This window comes from Bufo bufo, chromosome 6, assembly GCF_905171765.1.
Source record: "Bufo bufo chromosome 6, aBufBuf1.1, whole genome shotgun sequence".
Classification (NCBI taxonomy): Eukaryota; Metazoa; Chordata; class Amphibia; order Anura; family Bufonidae; genus Bufo; species Bufo bufo.
Window position 1 is genome coordinate 391676843 of NC_053394.1, and position 7121 is coordinate 391683963.

Here is a 7121-nt window from a genome sequence, read left to right on the forward strand (position 1 = left end):
CAAATCCAATTTGGAAAAAACCTTGGCCCCAACAATTTGGTTGAAGAGGTCCGGGATCAGAGGAAGGGGATAGGGATCGCGAATCGTGATACGGTTCAGCTCCCTAAAATCTAGGCAAGGTCTCAGAGAGCCATCTTTTTTTTTAACAAAAAAAAAAACCTGCGGCAACAGGTGATTTTGAGGGACGAATATGCCCCTTATCGAGACTCTCGGAGATATAGGTTTGCATTGCGATTCTTTCCGGTTGTGAGAGATTGTAGAGGCGAGCTTTTGGCAGCTTGGTGCCGGGAATGAGGTTAATGGGACAGTCAAACTCCCGGTGAGGAGGTAGCTCCTGAACACCGCTCTCGGAAAACACGTCCGAGAAATCAGAGAGAAATGATGGCACAGTTTTAGTAGACACCTCTGCAAAAGTCGCTGTAAGACAATTCTCTCTACAAAAGTCACTCCACTCATTTATTTGCCTTCCTTGCCAATCAATAGTGGGGTTATGTCTAGTGAGCCAGGGTAACCCCAAAACTAGAGGAGAAGGCAATCCGTTAAGGACAAAACAAGATATATCCTCCACATGAGTGTCACCTACAGCTAACCGGATATTGTGAACAATGCCCTTCAGAGATCTCTGTGAGAGTGGAGCAGAGTCAATAGCAAAAACAGGTATATCCTTTTCTAATGTGCAAACCTGAAAACCATGCATGGCTACAAATTGAGTGTCAATAAGATTGACGGCCGCTCCACTATCAACAAAAATCTCACAAGAAATGACTTTGCTCTCTAGCGCCACCCTGGCAGACAGGAGAAAACGGGAACTGCAGGTCAGAGGAAAAGCATCAATTCCTACATCAACTTTGCCCAAGTAGCAGATGAAGCAGAGTTTGATGATTTACCTTTTGAGGTTTTTCTCTTATTATCGCTCTTAGTACAGTTCAAGAATCTCCTAGACGGACAAACATTTGCCAAATGACCTATGCCCCCACAACAAAAACACACCATACTCTGAGGACTAAATCCTCTTTTATCAGGGGCAAGTCGACCTAGCTGCATGGGCTCCTCCTCAGAGGGGAGCGAGACAGGATGAGGCCCCTGCACACTGAATGAGTCCGCACCACTGCCCCTAGACTGACAATGGCTGGACAGAGAGGTCTCGTTTCTTTCTCTTAGACGCCTGTCAAGGCGTACCGCCAATGACATGGCAGACTCTAAGGACGTTGGTCTCTCATGGAAAGCAAACGCATCTTTCAATCTCTCTGAGAGACCATGACAGAACTGACTCCGGAGTGCAGCATCATTCCAACCTGAATCAGCTGCCCATCTCCGAAATTCAGAACAATAAAGCTCCGCAGACAGTTCTGGCTCTGGCATAAAAAAAGTAAGTTAGATTCGGCCAGAGCAACACGATCCGGGACACCATATATCTGCCCAAGGGCCACAAAAAATCCTTCCACGGATCGAAGGGAGGGATCCCCTGATGGCAGCGAAAAAGCCCAAGTCTGAGCATTACCCCTGAGCAGGGAGATGAAAATCCTCACCCTCTGCTCCTGATTACCAGAGGAATGTGGACACAAGCAAAAATGGAGTTTGCATGCCTCTCTGAAGCGAACAAAACTCTCACTGCCCCCGGAGAACGTTTCCGGAAGTGAGACCTTTGGCTCGCAACAGACTCCATGGGCCGGAGCAGAGCCCAATGCTTGAAGCTGAGTCATAGATTGACGGAGATCCGCTACCTCCAAAGAAAGACCCTGCATGCGGTCAACCAGGCCAGAAAGCGGATCCATGTCAAAAAAGACGGTTTTGGTGGATTATAATGTCACGGCTGTATGTGAGCAACAAGAGCATGCACAGAAAATAGAGCTACTGACCGGACCCAAACTAGGGAGGATAAAGGATTACCCCTGTCAGACCCTCGAAAGCTCTCCCTATGCTGCTAAGCCCATGCCCGGATCCAAATGGTGGAAGGAGGCATGCCCGCGTACCTAAGACTGATGACCACTGTAACCCCTACAATAGTGGAAGGGGCACGGCCACCGGTGCCTGCTCAGTATATGGAGGGAACCGTGGTCGCCTCGGATCCAGTCAGAAAACACACAGATACACAACAATGTTTGCACACTTAGCTGAAGGGGCTGCAGCCGAAGTGAAGACGGATCCAAAGACAGGCTGGCAATATCCGGAGTACTTGCTGCAGCAGAACACAGGTCCAGTGAAAGGATAGCATGCAAGGGAAGATACTCAAGAAAGAGCTACAACCCAAATGAGAAATATAATCCACACCTACAATAGGAGGAGGGGGAATATAAAGGCAGGGAAATCAAACGCAGCTGGGAGGAAGGAAACAGAAAACTCCTCCCAGCTCTAGTAGTGACATCATCACAGGGGTGGAGAAACAGAGCTGTGAGAACGTCCCAAAGCTCTGGTAGTGACAGCAGGTCCTTTACCACTGCCTTCAGCACTGAACACATGGAGGCAGTACATTTGGGACCTGAGACAAAACATCTGGGGCCCAGACCCCGAATGTTTTAACCTAGCAATGCCCCTGCCTTTCTGTAAGTGTGATTTACTCCTTTTTTTTTCTGTGAGGTCCGGAGCTGAAAACAAACATAGTGTATAGTAAGGAAATGGACATCACAGCAATACAGTGGTGGCAGATTTCACAGAAGTGATATGTTCCCTGATTCTGAGTGAAATGCATCTAGCTGTGCAGCTGAAACGGAATAAAAAATACATTAAGGAAGCCCAAAAAAGAAGCACAGCGATTATTCAAACTTTATTGCAAACATTCTACACCTGGATCTGAATACTTTCATATTAGCATGTAATTAAAAATTTTGTGTAACCACATATACATGTATCTGTATAAGCTCCAACTGCTGTTCAGGGGTGTTGGGATTTGGACCCTTATGTTGATCTTTTATGGAAGACCTATTCTGAGTAGGGATGAGAGAACACCTGGAAGGTTGGGTTCGCTGGGTTCGGCCAAACTTAGGCTCAATGTTCGGGTTCGGGACCTGAACTTGACCCCGAACCCCATTGAAGTCAATAGGGACCCGAACTTTGGGGCATAAAATGCCTGTAAAATAGTCATAGGAAAGGCTAGAGGGCTTCAAAAGGAATCAAAATGGGGGACGTGGTGGTGTAGGTAGAAGCGGTGTTTCCTTTATTTTTGTTTATTTTTTTATAAATTTTGGAAGACCCCCAAAACATTTGGAAATTGAAAAGAGAATGCAAAGAGAAAGTGCGCTGGAGTATAACAATGGCTGTCTGCGGCCGGTATACTTGTCTATTCAGCACAAGGTATGAACAAGTCCTGTGGGATCCAAGCCTGGTTCATTTTAATGAACATGAGCTTGTCCACATTGGCTGTGGACAGACGGCTGCGCTTGCCTGTGATCACCCCCCTGCTGTGCTAAACACACGTTCGGACAATACACCTCCAAGGCGCAAAGGGCAAGCTCAGGCCAATTTGGAGACCCAGAAGTTGAATGGGGCAGACCCATCAGTCAGTACGTGTAGGCGTGTGCGCACATACTGTTCCACCATGTTGCTGAAATGCTGCCTCCTGCTAGGACGTTCTATATCAGCTGGTGGTGCTAGTTGTTGTGGCGTGCTGACAAAGCTTTTCCACATTTTGGCCATGATAACCCCCCCCCTTCAGAGGTGCTGGGCGTGCCCCAGCTGCGTTGGCAACTTCTTCCTCCTCCTCTGCCTTCACCTTGTGCTTCCACTGAGCCCCCGCTGTCAGGTGGGAATGCCATCAGCAGCGTGCCCTTGTACTCGCGTTTCTTCAAATCACGCTCCAGTGACGGAATTAAGGACGGCACGTTATCCTTGTAGTGGGGATCCAGCAGCGTGGCCAGCCAGTAATCAGCACTGGTTAGAATGTGGGCAACTCGGCGGTCGTTGTGCAGGCACTGCAGCATGTAGTCGCTCATGTGTGCCAGTCTGTCCAGAGGCAACAACAAGCTGTCCTCTGTGGGAGGTGTATCGTCTGTGTCCTCTGTATTCCCCCAGCCACGCTCCAGTGATGCCCATGAGCTTCTTTGGGTGCCACCCTGCTGTAAACACGGTTCCTCCTCCTGCTCATCCTGCAGAACTGTGCTCTGGCTGGACAGTTGTGTACCTGGCTTCTGTTAGTGCAGGAACCCTCCCTCCGAGCCACTTGTAAATGACTGGCCTGATCACCGTGGAAATTATCTCTCTTCCTGCTCCTCTTCCTCCTGTGCCACATCCTCTTCCATCATCGCCCAAAGCGTATTTTCAAGCAGACATAGAAGTGGGATAGTAACGCTTAGGACGGCGTCATCGGCACTGGCCATGTTGGTGGAGTACCAGAAAACAGTGCAACACAGCACACACGCCCCCCATGGAGGCCCACTCATTGATGGTGAAGTGGTGCTGTTCCGCAGAGCGACTCCCCCGTACGTGCTGCTGCTGGAGCTCCACTATCACCTGCTGCTTGCACAGTCTCTTCAGCATGTGCAAGGTGGCGTTCCACCTTGTAGGCACGTTGCATAGGAGGCGGTGAGCGGGAAGGCCGAAGTTACGCTGCAGCTCAGACAGGCGAGCAGCAGCAGGATGAAAGCAACGAAAGCGCGCACAGACGCCCCGCACTTTCTGCAGCAGCTCTGACATATCGGGGTAATTTTTCAGGAACCTCTGCACCACCAAATTCAGCACATGCACCAGGCAATGGATGTGTGTCAAACCGGCTAGGCTCATAGCTGCTAAGAGATTTTGCCCGTTATCGCACACCACAAGGCCGGGCTTGAGGCTCAGTGGCACCAACCACTCGTCTGTCTGTTGTTCCATGCCCATCCACAGCTCCTGCGCTGTGTGGAGTTTTTTCCCCCAAACAGATGAGTTTCAAAACAGCCTGCTGTTGTTTCCCACTTGCTGTGCTGAAGTTGGTGGTGAAGGTGTTGCGCTAACCAGATGAGGAGATGGTAGAGGAGGAAGCGGAGGAGGAGGCAAAAAGAAACGTCCTGCAATCCTCTGTGGCGGAAGGACATGCGCCAAACTGCTATCCGCCTCAGGCCCAGCCGCCACTGCACTTACCCAGGATCAGATCAGGTACATTTATCAAATCCACACGATAACACTTCTTTAAAGAACAATACCAACAAAAAGGAGGGGGGGGGGGGGGAGAAAGGGAAGGGTGTTGATCCCGTCAGTTAAATAAATTAGTTGTATGACAAGTAAGCACCTAGATCAAGGTTTCTGCAATTGAAGGCCTCTATATTTCAACCAGGGTTTCCATATATTTTCTAATTTGTGTGAGGAGTAAAGTTCCCAGTGAGCTAGTTGTTCAAAACGGTAGAGTTCATCCCCTCTGTTTAGCCAGTGAGGGCGGTTCTTTCTGTTTCCATTGACTGGCTACTAATATTCTTCCACCTACTCCTCACCCCTGCCCTCCCTGCCGATCTGCACACTGCCGAAAGCCACAGCAGTTGGCACCTATGTTTTGTCATCATCAGAGACGTGCTGCTTTGGTCCTCCCATGTCCTCATCCTGAAACATAAGTGGTTGGGCATCGGTGCACTCAATCTCTTCTACTTCTGGAGCAGGGCTGTGTGGACGGCCCACGGAAACCCTGCCAGCAGAGTCATCAAAAAGCATAAGAGACTGCTGCATGACTTGGGGCTCAGACTGCTTGGCTGATTTGCAAGGGGGTGAGGTGAATGACAGATGCCCATGGGCTGCAGGTGTCAACTCTGAGCTTTCAGCAGGGGACTGGGTGGGAGACAATGTGAAGGAACTGGAGGCACTGTCAGCCACCCAATCTACTACCGCCTCTACTTGTTCTGGCCTCACCATTCGTACACCGGTATTCGGGCCTACAAAATAACGCTGAACATTCTGTCCCCTACGTGCATTTAAGGAAGGTGTTTAATTTGGGCGTGTAGCTGGCACAGATCGACCACGTCCTCTCCCTGCAACAGGATCTCCACCAACCCCAGCAGCACCACGACCAGGGCCATGTCCCTTATTTGATGCTCTCCTCATTCTTTGAGGTCACTCACCGAACTAACAGACGTATTAACTATATTAATTTCCCTGTTACATATGCAAGTGTACTTCACACAAAAATTGGGAATATGTCACCCACCGAACTAACAGACGGATTAACGATTATATTTTTGTGTCAGGGGTACAAAGATGGTGCATTGCACCCACAAATAGTTCCCTATAGGTCACCAACAGAACAAATAGCCAGATGAGATTCCTAACACTGTCCCTTTCTTCAGCTGGCTGTTTCCTGTCCCTGCACAATTCAGAGCTGATGGGCGGTGCTACACGTGATCCAGCTTTTATAGAGGCTGGGTCACATGATGCACTGGCCAATCACAGCCATGCCATTACTAGGCATGGCTGTGATGGCTTCTAAGTGCCCACAGCTTAAAAGCTTGTTGATTGGCTGCCCTGCAGCCTTTCAACAAGCTTTATTAAATACCTGAACACCGAACTCGAACCCAACCTTTTCCAGCAAAGTTCGGGTCCGGGTAACCAAAATCTTAAGTTCAGTATGGAACTGAACTTTACAGTTCGGGTTCGGTCAACACTAATCCTGAGTACATGCCGGAGAAACACTTTAATGACCGCTGTATTTCGTCATGCCGCTTGTTAAAAATAAATCTATTAACTTATAACATCTGAGTAGTCGTGAGATCCAAATCTGCCAACCCAATGTCCATCTAGATAGTAATAATAAACTTTATTTATGTATCGCCAACATATTCCGCAGCGTTTTACAATTACCCGGATAACATAGGACCTGTAGAATACTCCACTGCTCCGGCACTGAGACTCCTGTGGTCTCCTTCAGTTTGTTTACATTACTGCAGCGACAATATTGGTCAGAGCTCCGATGGCGGTATGTATGTCACCTAACCATTGAGGCCTATGGTGGTCACGTGCTGTTCATACTGGCATAACTGATGATGTCTTCTATTGGCTGTAGGGTCATGTGAAGGTGTGACATACCATGAAACTGCCTTGACCTCACACATGTTTTGATCACTATAAAAAGAGAGAACACATCATCTACACTTTATTATCTCCTCCGATGTCTCCTTTTATCTCCAGTAATTGTATTTTACATGGGATTTTGAAGGATTTTACATCGT

The 7121-nt window shown here is 48.6% G+C and overlaps 1 protein-coding gene across 1 annotated transcript in view; it reads right to left on the bottom strand.

Annotated features, from left to right (window-relative positions):
• Positions 1-7121, bottom strand: part of LOC121003516 (zinc finger protein 208-like) — a 2651670-nt gene that overhangs the window by 517140 nt on the left and 2127409 nt on the right. The window lies entirely within an intron of this gene.